Raw genomic sequence first — 19,615 nt, forward strand, 5'->3', positions numbered from 1 at the left:
ATTTCTGCCCTTAAAACGCTGCTTTGCGTCACATCCAGATTTTTCCCCGGGACTTTGGCCATGTATCCCACTCCTCCATGCCCCCCTCCAGGTGTTAGACCCCTTGAAACATCTTTTCCATCACTTTTGTGGCCAGCATAATTTTTTCTTTTTTTCAAAGTTCGCATCCCCATTGAAGTCTTTTGCGGTTCGCAAACTTTTCCGCGAACCGATCCTTCCGCGATGGTTCGCGAACCTAAAATCGGAGGTTCGCCCCATCTCTATTAGACAGACGGCAATCTGAACTGAGCAAAAACTCAAGCTTAATCTTTCCTGATCCTGGTGAGCCAGAAAGTGGATGGGTGTTCACGAGACGGATCTGCTTGTGAACGAACACAGCAGTCCCTCCATGCCGCATATTGTGGTACCGTAATGGCAGTTTGCGTCATTTTACACTGTAAAGATTGATCTTCAGATCAAAGACTCTAATTGCCTCCCTCTTTGGTAGGTAAGCCATTGATGGGCCACAATATCATAGCCAATGTATTTTTTTTTAATACAACAGGCCTCAGATAAGACACAGGCGGCTTGTACTCGTTGCTATGTAACTGTGCTTAAATAAACTACCTCTTGCTTTGGAGTGCCGGAGTCCGTCTTCTTCATTCATCTATGCATGGCCTCAGATTAGAGTTCTCTGTCAGAGCAGAGGAAGAAGGCTCTTTAAGTGTTTGTATGTAAAAATTGGGCAGGCTTCTGAGTAGACATAGAAGGCCCTTGTAAGGACCCTTTTAAGAAAAAAATTGCTGCATTTCAGGCTGCAGGCAGAAAGCTCCCTAGTGTGTTTTCTTCAAATTAGACATTGAAGTAGAGGCAGAAGTTCCTTGAAGGATCTTAGCTAAAATGACTATTAGGTTGACACTATGATTGCAGGCCAGATAATTTAGTATTTCAAAGGTCAATTGTGGCAATAGCGTGCAGAGCCTTCAAGTGTGCTGCTTTGAAACTGTGTGTAATTTCAATGACAAAGGCTTCACAGGATTGCGATAATTTTAATTTTTAGACAGTGAGGATATCAGCAGAAGGGGTTTTTAGCAGAGAAGGTGGCGTAGATATTGAAGAGGGAGGGGGGTCGGTTAGTGTTAGGCATTGCTATAGGAAGGGTTCAATCAAGAATAAGGTTAGGTTTAGTGATAGTAGAATATCAGCAATTTTTACCAATATTTTACTATTGTATTACCCATAGCCCAATAGCAGAGTATAAGTAGTTTTATCAATATTCTAATAGCTGCTTTCCCTGCTGCCCAAATAACAGTTATGCCTTTTTTCCATGTGATCCTTGCACACCCTATATGCCATAAATGGTTAAATTTGGAGGTTGAATACATCCAACCTCAAGGTGGCCACTAATGATCCAATCTTTTTCATCCAATCTTACCAAATCTATGTAGTATAAGGGTAAATTGAGTGAATATACTGAATGGATACTTCAGGTAGTTACCTTATATTACATAGAAATGGTAAGATTGGATGAAAAAGATTGGATCATTAGTGGCCACCATTAGGCTGATATATTCGTTAACCATCATGCAGGAACACTGTCTGAGAGTGCTACTGTTTCCTATGTGGTTAAAAAAAACAACAAAAAAACATCTTCTGTGGTGGTACCTGTTGGTATTAGATGCATCCCTCTTGCTATTTGCAAAGGTTTTGCACAAGCACAACTAATTCATTTGTTCCTTCCCTCTCTTTTGCTAAGATTAGTGCTACCACCACCTGGGCCCTGAAGTACTTGCATTATGGATGAAGTAGGGTAGCAAGGCATAATCATCAGTGAGTTTAATGCTCTTTGAGAATATTGTTTTAAAAGCACTGCAACATGAAGGCACACATGTGGATCAAAACTCCTACAGTCTACTGAATTCATGGCTTTCAGACTCCATTGTGAAAGAGGCCTTTTGCATTCTTAAATGAAATAAAATTTGGTTAAAAAAATGATAAAATCACCAGCAAAATGTGCTCTGTGTATGTCTTTATTTGCTTGCTGGCCAGCAATAATTAAATCCATACAAGACTTGGTGACTTTGTCTCTAAACAGAGGAACTTACGTTTGTCTGAACATGTATTTGAAATAAAGGGAATTTTTCCATCCCCCCCCCCCAGCAGACACACACACCACCATCACTACACACACACGCACGCACACACACACACACACGGATCTAAAGAGCACCTGACTAGCTTAACCTTCAATTCTGACCCATATTCACACCAGCCTTGATATTTATCCTTCCTTTATGAAATCTTAACTTTAACGCGGCCCATCAACTGATCCTAGCCCTCCACCCTTAAAGCAAACTTTTGACAAGCAAAATTCTACCCCAGCCTAATATTTGTTCCCATTTTATAGCACCCATAATTGCATATAGGTATGGGGAGTCCACAAGCACTGCACCAATTCAACTTATTTTGGCTTAGAGTTAATTTTCCATTCTAATATGTATGAGCCAGAAATTGGGTCATGTGGATAAGGAACTATTTCAGGGGAATTTATGTCTAACGTAACAATTGTCTGAGACGAACAGCAACTCAGAACTATGTAGGAATAATTTCACTAAGGGGATCATTAAAGCTCACTGAATGGAAGGCTAGTCTTCACAGGAAAATGAGAAAATTGAATGTCTTCACAATATTGTTACGAAAAAAAGACTTATCTATATAAATCCTCAGGAAACAAACAAAGAAATCAAAACAAATTGTACTAAATGAAAAGCTAAGCAAAGAAGTGAAGAAGGCCAGTAAGATTATTTGAGTCAGGAGGGAAAGAGCCATCATTCAGAAACAACAAAATCTGCAAAAATGCAATCTGGTTAGCTAGAGTGAGAAATGAAAATCTGATTGCAAAAGAATAAAATAAATTCAAAACGGTGCTGAAGTATGAAATGCACATTCACTTTATTAGATAAAGATAACCGGCAGTGTTTATTTGGGAGAATAAGGTAGAAAGTCCAAAAGTGAAATCTCCTTACAATACTTTCTGTAACAATTGGTCATGGCAGCATTACTATGCTTCCTGCTGCCATAGGAAATTTGTGAAAGTGGGCTTTATTTGCTAAAGTTCCCCCACATTAAATAACACTAGTAATCCTAGATCTATTACAAATTGTGTATAATTAGTTACAGTATTTTGCAGCCCTCCTTTGGCTCATATCAGATTGTAGCAAGGGATTCTGAAAAGTGAGTGAATGAAGTTTCCACCACTATAGCAATACATTTTTAAGAACTTGCATTTATTAAAAAAACACAATGTTTTAGCTGTGGGTGTGGGCGTGTAGTTTCAATCACACATGTATAGGTTTACTAACCTGTCCTGGACACTCTTTTTCTACTTTATAACATCATTTGAATTAAATTTAGGCCGAAGATGCAAGACTGGTTATGTTTTCTATAATTCTCAAACGGCAAGATGAAAGCTGCTGGCTTGTGGTGGTCCGTGCGGACACCTGGTACCTTGACAGTGTGTCAGCATGCTCAGGCTGTATTAGTAAGTCTGTGGGCACAAAGAGGAAAAGGGAAGGCCAGCACTGCTGTAAACTGCTTTAATCAAAGTTGGGCTGGAGCATCACATGTAACAAACATTCAGCGAACATTGGCAAAGTTCCACATACCAGAGTGTGTCCATAACAGCAGGTGACAGTGGGTGCTGGACACTGTAGCCATACGGCCATTTCACACTGGAGGCTGCGGCCTCTGAAGAAGCACTTACAGCACCAAAACTTTGGTTAAAGCAGTTTACAGCAGTGCCAGCCTTTAGTTCTCTTTGTGCCCACAGATTTTCTATAATTCTACAGCTTAGACAACCTTTGGTAAGTCAGACTCACTGTTTGGGTCCTAATTTTTTCTTGGAGAGAGAAGGCCATCTCCATGTTGACATTTAAAGGGAACCTGTACTGAGTAAAATTATTTAAAATAAACACATGAGGTAACTTCAAATGAACATTGCATAGTTACCTTGCCATCAGTTCCTTTCAGAAGCTCACCATTTTCTTCTGACAATAATCCCTTCCAGTTCTGACAACATTTTGTCAGAACTGAAATATATCAGTTGCTGTCAGTTACAGCTGAGAGGAGAACTGATGTGTCCATGTTTCCCTATAGTTTAAGAGGGCGATGTTACAGTTTAACTGTGTGCTGACCAGAAAGCTGTAATGGGCTGGCCATTTTCAAAATGGAGGGCGGAGAATTCCATTGATCACAGTGGACAGACAGGACGCAGGAGAGGAAAAAGGGGTTGAGGAGTAGACTACACAGGAGGTAAATATGACTTGTGTATGTTTATTTTGACTTTTAATTTTCAGTTCAGGTTTTCTTTAACTTTATATCTATTAGTGAAGTTAAAAAAAAAACAGTTTGCTGTAATCAGTTTGCTGTCTGAGAACCTCATTGCATTGTGGGAAATAACAGCTTTTTCCAACTGCCAAAGAAGAAACATCTCCCTGTGTGCATATGTTACAGGCAAAGTATGAAATCAGGCATTCTTTTAAAGAGAAACTCCAACCTAGAATTGAACTTTATCCCAATCAGTAGCTGATACCCCCTTTTACATGAGAAATATAATGCTTTTCACAAACAGACCATCAGGAGGCGCTGTATGACTGATTTTGTGCTGAAACCCCTCCCACAAGAAGCTCTGAGTACCGCGGTACTCTGGGCAAACTGCCACAATGTAACAATGTTCACAGACAGGAATTAGCTGTTTACAGCTGTCTCTAACAGCCAAAACAGCTAGGAGCAGCTACATAACCTGCCCACAGTAAAAATGTCACCATGTAATACATGTCAGAATGTAAATCGGGGAGAGGAAAGATTTTACAATGAGCAAACACTGACTAAATCATTTATACATAATTATGGTAAAAAATGAAGCACTTTTTTTACTACATTATTTTCTGGTTCACACGGGCGTCTGCTGAGCTTTCGCTTGGCGCCGCGTTCAAACGCCAGCGTTTAAAAGCTAGCTTTTGAAAACTTTTGGGAAGCGTTCAAGGCTAGCAGTTCTGGTCTCTGCTATTGTTTCCTGGCATTTACCGCCTCTGAAAGAAGCATGTTGCTTTCAAGACTAGACGCAACGCTGGGATCTACCGCCAGGCTTTCATGAAAGCCTGCAAAAGCCAGCTCTAAACGCTCCCATTCACTTGAATGGGATGGCGGTAGATCCCAAAAAACTCAGCGTCTGAAATGCCGCTTAAACGCCACAAAAACGCCCATGTGAACCAGCCCTGGTGGCCATAAATGGTACAATTTTTTCATCCAATCTTACCATTTCTATGTAGTATAAGGGTAAATTAAGTGAATATACTGAAAGGATAATTTAAGCAGTTCCCTTATATTACATAGAAATGGTAAGATTGGATAAAAAAATTGTTCCATGTATGGCCGCCATTAGGCATTCTATAGAATGCCTAGGCAAAGTACGTAACAAAAAAAGACATTTCGTACTTTGCCTAAAATGGTCAGGCATTCTATTGAATGCCTATGCATTCTATAGAATGCCTGCATTTCGTACTTTGCCTGTAACACATATACTTCGGAAAGTGGTGGGGGACGGGTGAGCTGGGAGCATCGGTATGCGCTTTGCTGGGATTTGCGTGGGCGTGACCCAGTGCTTGTTTTATTAATGGGTGGGCCTTTTTACTAGTCAGTTTATAATTGGCTATTGAGAGAAACAAATTGTGCATAGTAATCAAGAAAACACATACAGGGCATACAAAGTCTGAAAAAGGTCTACAGAATGCAACTATGCAAAAGAATTTGATGCAAACTAATACTAAACTTATTGCAATTAATGGGGGTGTAATACCTACTTAAAGGGCTATTATATTAGGTTTGAGACTTTCACTGTCCCTTGGTATTATTATTTATTGTATTTATAAAGTGCCAACAAGTAACAAGGTTATACAACATAGGACAAAGCTATACAAGGTAAACAGGGTACAAAATACAGGATCACGTTAGGTAACACGGGGTGTAAGCCCCTTACATCCTCCCTTTCCCAATTAGCAGGTATTGCTACCAGACATTAAAAAAAAACTTTCTTCAGTACAAAACAGTCACTAACAGCTGCTTTGCATGTTCAGCACCATGGACAGCTCCTGCCTTCAGGTAACTGAGCAAAGGTGCTTAGAGGATTGCATCAAAAAAGATTGGTTTGGGTGTATTACTGTAGAAACTCTACCTTATGAAATCCGGGCTATCGTTATTATTGACCCTTAGTCAATAAATATCAAAATAAAATCTAAAATCTTAATCAACTATTTAAGTAAAACACATTATTTTATTCAATATACGTGTGCAATGCACAGTATAAATGTGTATGGGAACTCAAAACAGCAGGCAGTATTGCTAGAGAAAATTAATTATGTTGCTATGGGTTACTGCAAATTGTACAATACTTAAATAAGCCTGTAATCTAAATCACCACTAGAAAAGAAAAGCACATTAGTACAAAAAACACTTGCTATGAGTCTGCATTTCTCAAGATTATAAATTGCACTCATTTTGTTGTCCCTCCAAAAAAAATGCCTGGCAGATGGCATCTTTCTTTGCAGATGATTTAAATGTCTGATGATTCAGTTTCCTCTCCCTAATTTCACTGAGGAGCAAAATAAGTCAGTGGAGACAGATAAGTAAATTGCTAATATAATGATCACTTCCACAGAATAAATGGTGAAAAGATATTGTTGTTTTTGAAATACTATTGAATTCTTCATGTTAATTCTTCTAGACAAGACCATTAGGAAAAATAATTTAACAAGCCAAGTACGCATGAAATAAAATGTTATTGTCTCTTCAGTGAAAAATTCTATTTAACCTCTTAATCAAGTAATATTTCCTTTTATTATGCGCAAATTGTTTTCATTTTAGCATGGTTTTATTAAAATATGATTGAAAACTTAAAGGACAAGAATATTTATAAAATATACTTATCCTAAATGCTTATTTGAGTCTCTTTAAGGCTCATTCACACTATTGGCCCGATTCACAAAAGCGTGATAACTGCTATCACAGCAGTTATCACGCGATCTGCCACGCGCAGCAGTTTGCACGCATAAAAGATTACTTTACATGATAAATGAAAGTTTGCGCAAACGTTAGTTTATCACGCAGAGTAATCTTTTACGCGCGCAAACCGCCGCACGTGGTTGATCGCGTGATAACTGCTCACTGCACATAATGTGCATTTTACTTGGTCATCATTCACACTACAACACTAAGTTGCCATGCAGTGCAATTCAACTCATCGGGAAATGGACTCATGAGTGTTGTGTTGTGAGTTGCTGTCTATGGAAATGCACAGCAACTCCCAAACCCATTGCATGGAAATGCACAGCAACTCCCAAACCCATTGCATGGAAATGCACAGCAACTCACAAACCCATTGCATGGAAATGCACAGCAACTCCCAAACCCATTGCATGGAAATGCACAGCAACTCCCAAACCCATTGCATGGAAATGCACAGCAACTCCCAAACCCATTGCATGGAAATGCACAGCAACTCCCAAACCCATTGCATGGAAATGCACAGCAACTCCCAAACCCATTGCATGGAAATGCACAGCAACTCCCAAACCCATTGCATGGAAATGCACAGCAACTCCCAAACCCATTGCATGGAAATGCACAGCAACTCCCAAACCCATTGCATGGAAATGCACAGCAACTCACAAACCCATTCATGAGTTTTCATTCATGCATTTTACTGCATTTCAACTCACTATCTAGTGTGAATGAGCCCTTAGCAACCTCTGATATATGCTTTATTGCTGACCACTCCTGCAGGTACCAGATGCTTAGTACTTGGAGTATCTAATGTTTGTGCATTTACTCAGCACTGCGCTTAAAGCAGATCTCCACGCTAAAATTAAAATTCAGTAGCCATCCTATCAAAGAAAGTTTATAGTTACCTGTGCTACTTTGTCCCATGGAGCCATCCCAAACACCCCGCATCACCCGACTTCCGCTTTGTGGCCCCACCACCCCTCTCTACCCGAAGAAAACCGCCAAGATGTTTACTGACTCCAGTAAACATCTTAGCATTTTTACCAGGGTAGAGAGGGGAGGCGGGGCCATGTACCAGAAGTCGGGTGATAGGGGGTCTTCTTTTACAGGACAACTGCTGGATTTTAATTTGAGCATGGAGATCCACTTTAAAGCATACCAGAGCTGAATTCAATATGAGAGACGGAGGGAGCAACCATGTATGGTGAGCTGTCCTGATGCTCATTACTCCCCCCGTTCTCCATTCTTGTCCCTCCACTGCCTATAAATGCCCTCTGACACAGTTTTCCCAGTTGCATCACTGCACCTGTGCTGGCCCTGCTGTGCGCATCCTACAGTGCGCAACCATGGCCGGAGCGCTCTGCGCATGCGTATGACGTCATCGCAATGTCACGTCCAGAGCACTTCCGCACACGGTCACGCACTGTAGGACGTGCAGAGCTGGGCTTGTGCAGGCTCAGTGATGCCCGACACACGGAGGGGCAGAATGTAGAATGGGGGAGCGGTGAGCATTAGGACAGCTTACCATACATGCTTGTTCCTTCCATTTCTCATACTGATTTTGGCTCTGGCATCCTTTAAGGTCACTGTATGTATGGACAATATGTACTATGCATAATAAGTTTCTTGTTTGACTACAAATGGGATGTGACTAGTTTTGTTTAAAAGTTAACAAAAAGCTATAGAGAGTTGATCTGTACTGTAGGTAAAGCTCAAACAGAATTTAGCTAATCCAGCAAATTAGCAGACATCTTTCTGCTTACATGATATTATTTATAAAATAATTTTAATCACATTATAAGACCTTTTTTTTGCCAGGAAACAATAGTGATGGAAGCTGTTCTTGTTTTCATAAGAAACTGGTAGAAAGGGGGTACAGCAGGGTAACAGAACATAAGGTATTTAACAAATCTGAACTATTCTTAAAGAGACTCTGTAACCTCAAAAACATCCCCTGGGGGGGTACTCACCTCGGGTGGGGGAAGCCTCCGGATCCTAATGAGGCTTCTCACGCCGTCCTCTGTCCCACGGGGGTCTCGCTGAAGTCCTCCGAACAGCCGGCGAGAGACCCGACTGTCAGTTCAATATTTACCTTTGCTGGCTCCAGCGGGGGCGCTGTGGCTGCTTTCGGCTCCAAACTACACGGAAATACCCGATCTCAGTCGGGTCCGCTCTACTGCGCAGGCGCCGGAAACTTGAGCAGACCCGACGGCGATCGGGTATTTCCACCTACTTCGGAGCCGACAGCCGTCAGAGTGCCTGCGCAGGAGCTGGGAAGGTAAATATTGACGTCATCTTTCACGGAGGGCTGCAGCAAGAACCCTGAGGGACGGAGGGCGGCGTGGGAAGCCTCATTAGGATCTGGAGGCTCTCTCCCCCCCCCCCTCCCCCCGAGGTGAGTACCCCCCAGGGGATGTTTTGATGTTACAGATCCTCTTTAAATTAACTTTCTCCTCATATATAGCAAAGGTTTGCATCCCTCATCTGGGTAATATTAAATTATAGTGATTTTTTTTATCCTCCCAGTCCAGGTTTGCTTGTACACTTATGTACTTCAGTGTTCTGCATCCTTAGTAAATCAATTCAGTATCTACTCATTTAGTCATTCAGCTGTGCCAACTGTCTGATTGAATGGCCATATTCAGAAGCACATTTGAATTTATTTTATGTGAAGAGAGCTGCTGATTGTGATTGTAAATGCAAACATGTTGTCCATCATGGGTATCTTGATTTTATTTTGCTTAGTAACTTTAGTTCAGCTTTACATAATAACATTGGATAGAAAGACCTAGCTAAATGAAAATTAAGAAACTAAAATAACCTAGCGGAAATTCCAAGGCTGCTAATTAAAGGGGCACTATGGTGAAAAATTGTAAAATTTTAAATATGTGCAAACATAGATAAATAAGAAGTACGTTTTTTCCAGAGTAAAAAACTGAGCTTTTGATAATTTAAAGAGACTTTTTACTTCTGCACCCATTCTCCATCATGCTGATCCCACTTGTGCTTTTGTCTTGGAAGTTGATGCATCTGAAAATGCGGTGGAAGCAGTACTATCTCAGCGTTTTGGTCTCGAGAACTTGCTCCATCCAGTAGCATTCTTTTCACGCAAACTCAGTTCATTTGAACAAAATTATGTTGTGGCAGATCGGGAGCTGTTAGCTATCAAGTCAGCCTTGGAAGAATGGAGATATCTGCACAAACGATCCAATCATAATTTTCACCGATCATAAAAACCTACAGTATTTGAAACCGCTAAGAGACTTCGACCCCGTCAAGCCCGGTGGGCACTTTTATTTTACCGTTTCAATTTTCACTTGACATATAAATGGAAATAAGAATGTTAAGTCTGACGCTCTTTCTAGGATGTTTCCAACTGAGAAGGAAGAATCGCATGATACAGAAACTATCCTATCTCCTCAGCACTTTCTTTTGATGGCCTGAGATCAAGAAGGACTGCCACGACTTTGTTGCTTCCTGTGCTATATGTGCCCGTTCCAAGAATACTCGTCAACTTCCTTGGGGACTATTAACTCCTCTCCCTGTTCCTTCCTGTCCATGGGAGATGATATCCATGAACTTCATTACGGACTTACCAGTTTCAGAAGGTTTTACAACTATTTTTGTAGTAATTGATCGCTTCACCAAGATGGCTCATTTTTTACCTTGGAAGGCAGTTCCCAGTGCTTCCATCACCGTTGATTGTTTTTTACGAAACATTGTGAAATTACATGGTTTACCATCAGATATTGTGTCTGACAGAGGGGTACAGTTTACTTCAAGATTCTGGAAAGAGTTATGTAGGAAACTGAAGATCAGTCTGTCCTTCTCGTCTGGTTATCATCCACAAACCAATGGACAGACTGAATGTACCAATCAGACACTGGAACAATACTTATGTTTTTTGCATCTGTTTCTCAAGAAGACTGGGCATCTCTGTTGTTTTCTGCAGAATTTGCCTACAACAATTCAGTACACTCATCTACAGGTCAAATTCCATTCTTTGCAAACTATGCCTTCTATCCTGCCATACTACCTGAGTTAAGAGTGAAGTCTTCCGTACCGGGAGTCCAGGATCGTTTGTCAATGTTAACCGAGAGTTTTAAGTCATTACGGGAGAATTTGTTGCAGGCGCAAGAAAGAGCAAAGAGATCTGCAAATAAGAAGTGGAGAGAAAGCCCCAAGTTTAAGCCTGGTGATCTTGTATGGTTATCCACTAAGAACTTAAAGATCCGGTGTCCTTCTAAAAAGTTGGGAACAAGAGTAATTGGTCCTTTTCCTATAATATCCCTGATTAATACAGTTGATGTTAAGTTGGACTTACCTAGTTCACTTAAAGGGGAACTGAAGAGAGAGGTGTATGGAGGCTGTCATGTTTATTTCCTTTTAGACAATACCAGTTGCCTGGCAGCCCTGCTGATCCTCTGCCTCTAATACTATTAGCCATAGCCCCTGAACAAGCATGCAGCAGATCAGGTGTTTCAGTGGTTCAGACTTATAAGTCTGATCTGACAAGACTAGCTGCATGCTTGTTTCTGGTTTTAATCAGATACTACTGCAGAGAAATAGACCAGCAGGGCTGCCAGGCAACTGGTATTGATTAAAAGGAAATAAACATGACAGCCTCCATATACCTCTCTCTTCAGTTCCCCTTTAAGATCCATTCAATTTTTCATGTTTCATGTTTAAAGAGGTTTGTTCCTGATCCCTATTTGGGGAGATTGGTCCCACCACCCCCGCCCATTGTAGTGGAACAGTCACAGGAGTTTGAAGTTGAGAGAATTTTAGATTCCAGACGCAGAGGTAGTTCTTTACAATATTTAATTAAATGGAAAGGTTTTGGAGTGGAAGAGAATTCTTGGGAACCTGTTGCCAACATTCATGCTTCCAGTCTCATCAAGAGATTCCATAGGTTACATCCTAACCGTCCTGGACCAATGGGCACCCAGAGGTTGCTAATGGGGGAGGGGCTATGTTATACTCACTGTCATGGTGCTGAGTGTCCTCTCCGGAGGTGTGCATGCCGGCCAGGCCGCACTTTGCTGTTCCTCTCCCGTCGGGTGACACCGTATGGCGTCACATCCGGTGATTATTTCTGCATTGGCGCACACATCAACGCGGACTATTGTAAGCGTTCACGCGTAATTACGTTTGCATCTGCGCATGCGCGAGATTTGAGTTTGGCGCCCAAACACAGGGGCTGGCCTATAAAAGCCAGTCTCACTTTGCAATAGGTGCTGTCAGTTCGGGTAGCTTTGCTAGCTCAGTACCTGTACTTAGCCCGCAGTTCCTGATTGACTTCCCGTGTTTTGACTTCTGGCTTGTTCCTGACCATTGCTTGTTTTCTGCCTGTACTAACCCTTGGCTTGTCCTCCGATTACGCTTGTCTGCTGCCTGTCCCGACCTCTGGCCTGTCTCACGATTACGCTTGTCTGCTGCCTGTCCTGACCTTGGCTTGTCCTACGATTAAGCTTGTTCTGCTACAGTTCCACAACACAGTGTCAATTGTTCTCCGAACCATTGTTAGGGTCTCTTTGATTGCAACCTGGTGGGCACTAGGCAGCAAAGGCTAGCGTTCCTTGTGGGGCGTCTGGTGAAGACCCGTGGTCACTTAGACTCGGGGAGATTTCTCACCTCAGTGGAGAGGTCAACAACACACCTGAAGATACATAACACGTCCAAAATGCTTGAGTACTGAATGTAATACTCTTTTAATTTTGCTATAGGATAAGCTTTTGGGAATCACACAGATCATCTGATTTCGCACTGGATAGCAATACATGAATCTACAAATATATATTAGGTGTGAAAATAAAGTAGTGATATGGCTAATCACAAATAAGAGTTAAGGAACTTAATGTGGATAATTAACATGTAACTCAATTTAGAAAACAGCACCCCTTTATACAGTTGTAAATAAGAGTTCCCGAATGTGATGTAGAAGGTATAGAAAGAGGAAAATCTGCTGAAAATATAGTGGTTGAAGATCACATTAAACTATCAACTCCTATTTATCTTTTGTCAGTTGTTTGCTGAATGTAACTGATATCAACAAGAATGTGGAAGTCTTTTATAATGGTGTAGTGGTCAATGTACTAAGCAGACATAGAGGCAGGTGCATGGATGAATAGCTGGATGGACGTGTTATAAATATTGTTAATTAGATTCAACACAGTCATTTTTTACTATTTGTTTTTTGCATTACCTGTCAGGAGAAATAATTCTGATTGAATAAGTACTCTATTATTTTATGTTAATTGATTCCAAGCTCTCACTCGTAACAGTAATTATCTTTTCTGTTCATATTATTATCATTTGCATTTTGAGACAGGTTGTAGGCTGCTGGTTTTCATTGTGTCCTCCGAGAGTGGTAACCTAGCAACTTTATATTCAATCAAGCTTGCACTCTAGTTATGGAAAGGCCATTCTGTATACTTCTGTGAGCTTCAAAGTTACTTGCTCTAAAGAAAAGGAAAAATATTAGCATTGCTCGAATATGTCCCTATTCGATTTGAGGATGCTTCACACAAGCAGGTCAGGATGTTTTAGATTTGTAAGGCTCTAAATCCAAACATTAAGTGGAAAAGAAAAAATGGTGGTGGTTTGTTTTGGGGAGCAACTTAACCAGTTGAGGACCGCCCCCAGCCGATGGGCGGCAGCAAGGGCTGGACCCAAACGACTGCAATACGCCCATCGGCAGCGGCGGCATCAGGCATGGCTGCGCGGCGATCGCGTCATTTGTGACGCGATCAGCCACCGGCGACAGGCTCCGCCCCCTCGTGCTGTAACCCGCCGGCCGTTCAGAAGCACCGGCGGGTTACTAGCTGCACGATCGCCGCTGCCCCTATATATAATAGGCTCTGTAATGTATACAAAGCCTATTATACAGGCTGCCTCCTGCCCTGGTGGTCCCAGTGTCCGAGGGACCACCAGGGAAGGCTGTAACCACCCTAGTCTGCACCCAAACACACTGATCTCCCCCCCCCCTTCCCTCTGATCACCCACAGCACCCCTCAGACCCCCCCTGCCCACCCCCCAGACCACTGTTTGCACCCAATCACCTCCCTAATCACCCATCAATCACTCCCTGTCACTATCTGTCAACGCTATTTTTATTATGCCCTAAACTGCCCCCTGCTCCCTCCTGATCACCCACCCCTCAGATTCTCCCCCCCCCCCCTGTGTACTGTATGCCTCTATCCCCCCTGTAATAACCCACTGATAACCTGTCAATCACCTGTCAATCACCCATCAATCACTGCCACCCTGTCACTGCCACCCATCAATCAGCCCCTAACCTGCCCCTTGCGGGCAATCTGATCACCCACCCACACCATCAGATCGCCCGCAGATCCGACGTCAGATCACCTCCCAAGTGCATTGTTTACATCTGTTCTCTCCTCTAAACACCCACTAATTACACATCAATGACCCATCAATCACACCCTATCACCACCTGTCACTGTTAACCATCAGATTAGACCCTGATCTGCCCCTTGCGGGCACACATTCACCCGCCCACACCCTCAGATTGCCCTCAGACCCCCCTTATCAATTTGCCAGTGCATTATTTACATCTGTTCTTCCTTGTAATAACCCACTGATCACCTGTCAATCACCTATCAATCACCCATCAATCACCCCCTGTCACTGCCACCCATCAATCACCCCCTGGCACTGCCACCCATCAATCAGCCACTAACCTGCCCCTTGCGGGCAATCTGATCACCCACCCACACCATCAGATCGCCTGCAGACCCGCCGTCAGATCACCTCCCAAGTGCATTGTTTACATCTGTTCTCTCCTCTAAACACCCACTAATTACCCATCAATCACCAATCAATCACCCCGTATCACCACCTGTCACTGTTACCCATCAGATCAGACCCTAATTTGCCCCTTGCGGGCACCTAATCACCCGCCCACACACTCAGATTGACCTCAGACCCCCCCCTTATCAATTCGCCAGTGCATTATTTACATCTGTTCCTCCCTGTAATAACCCACCGATCTCCTGTCAATCACCTCTGAATAACCCATCAATCACCCCTTGTCACTGCCACCCATCAATCACCCCCTGTCACTGCCACCCATCAATCAGCCCCTAACCTGCCCCTTGCGGGCAATCTGATCACCCACCCACACCATCAGATCGCCTGCAGACCCGCCGTCAGTTCACCTCCCAAGTGCATTGTTTACACCTGTTCTCTCCTGTAAACACCCACTAACTACCCCTCAGATTCTCCCCAGACACCCCCCCCCCAGGATCCCCCCCCCCCCCGCCTGTGTACTGTATGCCTCTATCCCCCCTGTAATAATGCACTGATAACATGTCAATCACCTGTCAATCACCCATCAATCACCCCCTGTCACTGCCACCCATAAATCAGCCCCTAACATGCCCCTTGCGGGCAATCTGATCACCCACCCACACCATCAGATCGCCCACAGATCCGACGTCAGATCACCTCCCAAGTGCATTGTTTGTTTCTGTTCTCTCCTCTAAACACCCACTAATTACTCATAAATTACCCATCAATCACCCCCTGTTCCCACCTGTCACTGCTACCCATCAGATTAGACCCCTATCTGCCCCTAGGGCACCCAATCACCCACCCACACCCTCAGAATGCCCTGTGTCCTCCAGTGAATAAAGCCTACATGACGGTGACTGTTAGGACAGTTGTATCAACCTAAGGCTTTCTGTAGTCCACAGAGTGATACTTTCCACCCTAGGCAGATAAGTGTCTCACAGCTCCTCTCTTTGTTACCTATTTTACATGTTATCTACTAATTCTGAATTGCATGCTTCATACTAGGCTTTTAGATATATCAATGTTCCAAATGGTGGTGACTAATCCCGGGGCAAGTTCAAAACAACCAGTGAAAAGATGCACTTTATATACCATGCGGTTGACAGAATCATGTTTCAATTAGTTAATACTTAGTTACCACAAGGGGCCAAAAAACTATGGAAGTCTATGGAGACTTTCATACTTATCATGATACGTATCATGGTCTGTTGCAGTGCATTGGAAGTAGCCGATCCAACGCAAGGGCTACAGTGTGTTACTGCAAGCACTGCCCTTATTGTATGGAGCTTGGGGTAATGCAAGTCTATGGGCAATGCACGTAGTGTAAACAAAAGAGCGCAGTGCATCATGGCATGCATGTGCGGACCAATGGAAATACCAGTGCTATACTTCCTGCCCAGCAGGGAGTACGTTACTGAATGGGGGCGGCAATATTCATATGACATTTTTTGCATCACACCGCAATTGCAAGAAAAAAAAATGTAAAACTGACCTCAAAGATTCATGCATGATGAAGCATTTGTTATTGTTAGTGGCCTAAGTGCACTGGTATTGCTGTTTTTATAACACATTGCAAAAGTTATTAGCAGAACTACTGTATTATTATTATTATCACTATTATCTTATTAATTAAAACATTTTTAATTACTTAATGTACCTTGTATTTTTGAAGGTACTACCTATAGCATTATAATAATAATAATAATGGCAGTATTTGTATAGTGCCTTTCTCCTGTCGGACTCAAAGCGCTTGTGAGGCAGCCACTAGAGCGCACTCAGTAGGCAGTAGCAGTGTTAAGGAGACTTGCCCAAGAAACTCCTTACTGAAATAGGTGCTGGCTTACTGAACAGGCAGAGCCGAGATTTGAACCCAGGTCTCCTGTGTCAGAGGCATAGCCCTTAACCATTACACTATCCAGCCACTGCCCATTAGGTGGATGACCTAGTATTAAAAAATCTAAACTTGTTGGGGGGGGGGGGGTGCACAGTAGTCTTTACTTCATTAACATAGGAATTTGATCTTCCAATGTACTCCAAACTGTATGTCTCATGCTGCCATAGAAAATTGCAGCATGCACAGACTGCCTTTATCACCATGTCCACATTTTGGGGTGTCAGCATCATGGAAGACCAAAAGATGCATTTACGAGGCTCACTGAAGTCATTGCTACACATTATAGCATTAGGATGTCTGTTATGAAAAAAATTGTAGTGAATGTCCAGACTATGTCTTGGAAATGACTTTACTAAATTCCAACGTAATTTAGACTTCTTAAACTAGTATTTAAAGGATACCAGAGCTGAAACAAATAGGAGGCACAGGGGGAGCAGGCATGTAAAGGGATCTGTCCTGATGGCCACTGCTCCCTCATTCTCCTCTGTTCCCTGTGTTCCTTACTTAAATGCCCCCTGGCAGCATCTTCCGGGTTCGCCGGAGTCAGGCATTAGTGCACAGGCCCTGGCCGGCTGCGAACATCCTACAGAGTGTGACCACAGCAGCGAGCGCTCTGCCCATGATGTCATATTTACGTCAAGTGCATGCGCAGAACACTCCCAGCTGCTGTGGCGCACTGAAGGATGCACTAATGCCTGACTGTGGGGGGAAGTGGTGGCCATCAGGACAGCTCCTATACATGCCTGCCCCCCCCCCCCCCTCCCCGTTTCTCCTATTTGTTTTGGTTCTGTTATCCCTTAAGGACTTTTTACCTTCCAAAAGCAACCTTGGCAGTGGAATGCTCCTCATAAAGTGATTGTTCATAGGTGAAAGCAGAAGACAGTAATGTTAACAGAACTTCCAGTCAAAATATTTACAGCAACAAATCTGTAGTTGCTGTGTACAGTGGCCATGAGTACACAAAAAAAATTCTTGCATTTTTAATCTTTAGAGCTAGATTGGATAAGCATCTAGATGTGTATATGTTTTCTTTATACCATTCTTATAGACCTGAAACACTGTGCATGCCACTTGACACCTTGCAACATTCCTGTCCAGCACTGTTCTGGAAAAAAATTGCTAAATTTTTGGCAAAATATAAATTTTTCAAGAGTGTGAATAACAACCTGTGAGGGCTCGTTTGCGGTGCAGAATCGCCTGGATTCCACCGCTGATAAAATAGCATGCCGATGCGATTGCCCATGCTTTTTTTGCCGCGAATTCGCATGCGAATTCGCATAGGTGAGGGTTTATGCGATTTTAACCATGTCACTGCCTGTGTGAATTTACATCGGTACCTATGCAAATTCGCATGCGAATTTGCGGCAAAAACCGCATGGGGAAAACGCATGCGAATTCCCTATTAAATACATTGCATGCGATTCGCATGCATTCCATTCTCAGGCGAATTCGTTGGCTCTTTTGTGCGTTTTTTCACCGCTCAAAAAAACGCACATCACCAACGCAACAGTGGAAACAGGCCCATTCACTTGCATACCATGTGCGAATCCGCATGCGTTGGACGCATGCGGATTCGCGATAGTGGAAACGAGCCCTTACTCTAAAGGAGCAAGGTGAAACCTAGGGGGGAATGCTTCTTTTGGATTTGATTCACTATCACTATAGCTCCCCTTACTGCATGCTTAGCATGCCTTATGAGAGTTAACTTGCCTTATCAGCGTTAGCGTGCCTTATCAGAGTAGCATAGCGAGCGCTACAAACCTATGCCTGTTAATTGGTAATGACGAGAGCTCCACTTGTCCTGCCCTGAGCCCCTGCGGGTCCAATCACTTTAAGGCTGGGTGCACACATAACATAATGTGAAAGGTTGCGTTTTATATCATGTGCAGGTTTTTTTTGCTGCATTTTTGTTGTGTTTGCGTTGGCGTTTTTTGACTGCCGATGCATTTTTCAAGTGTTTTGTGTGCATTTTAATGCGTTTGCGTTTCGCATATACAAAACGCATATGCATTTTGCATGCGTTTTTCAATTGCGTTTTATGCTAATCACTAGGAAGACAACAGGAAGCAGAAATACATCACAAAACAATAAAAAAAAAAAAACATATAAAAATGAATGGAAAACGCATGAGACACACATACCATTGCGTTCCCAATGACTTTCATTTTGTATTTTTAACGCATGAGTGAAAAGGTATAGAAAACGCATATGCATTTTTATATGTGTTTTTTCCTGTGGCCCATAGACTTCCATTAGCGGCAATAACTAGCATTTTCCGCAATGCTAGCATTTCTGCTAAGTGTGCACCTAGCCTAAAGGACAATATCCCCGCACTTTGATTGGCCCTATAGGCTGCCTGTCAAGTTTCCTGTCAAGTGACAGGCAGCCTATTGGGCCAATCAAAGTGCGGGATTAAAGTCCTTTAAAGTGTTTGGACCCACAGGGGCTCAGGGCAGGATGAGTGGAGCTCTCGTCTTTGCCAATTAGCAGGCATAAGTTTGTAGCGCTCGCTATGCTACTCTGATAAGGCACACTAACTCTGATAAGACACGTTAACTCTGATAAGGTGCTTTAATGCTGATAAGGCACGCTAAGCGTGCAGTAAGGGGAGCTATAGTGATAGTGAATCAACCCATGTATTTGTTATTTCAAATAAATTATCCCAGTTCATGCTTTTTAATTAAGTAAAAATCTGGGGAGCTATCAGACCAAGCTGCGGATTCCTGAGGGAACACTGCCGAGACCAGTGAATTTGTCTGTCCAAATCTGAAAGGGAGCGGCTATCCAGGCCCAAAGCTTTATTGCAAATTCTGTTATATGACCCATATCATGAACCCTCAACCCTTCACCAAAGCATGCATATTTCTG

This window comes from Hyperolius riggenbachi, chromosome 3, assembly GCF_040937935.1.
Source record: "Hyperolius riggenbachi isolate aHypRig1 chromosome 3, aHypRig1.pri, whole genome shotgun sequence".
Taxonomy (NCBI): Eukaryota; Metazoa; Chordata; class Amphibia; order Anura; family Hyperoliidae; genus Hyperolius; species Hyperolius riggenbachi.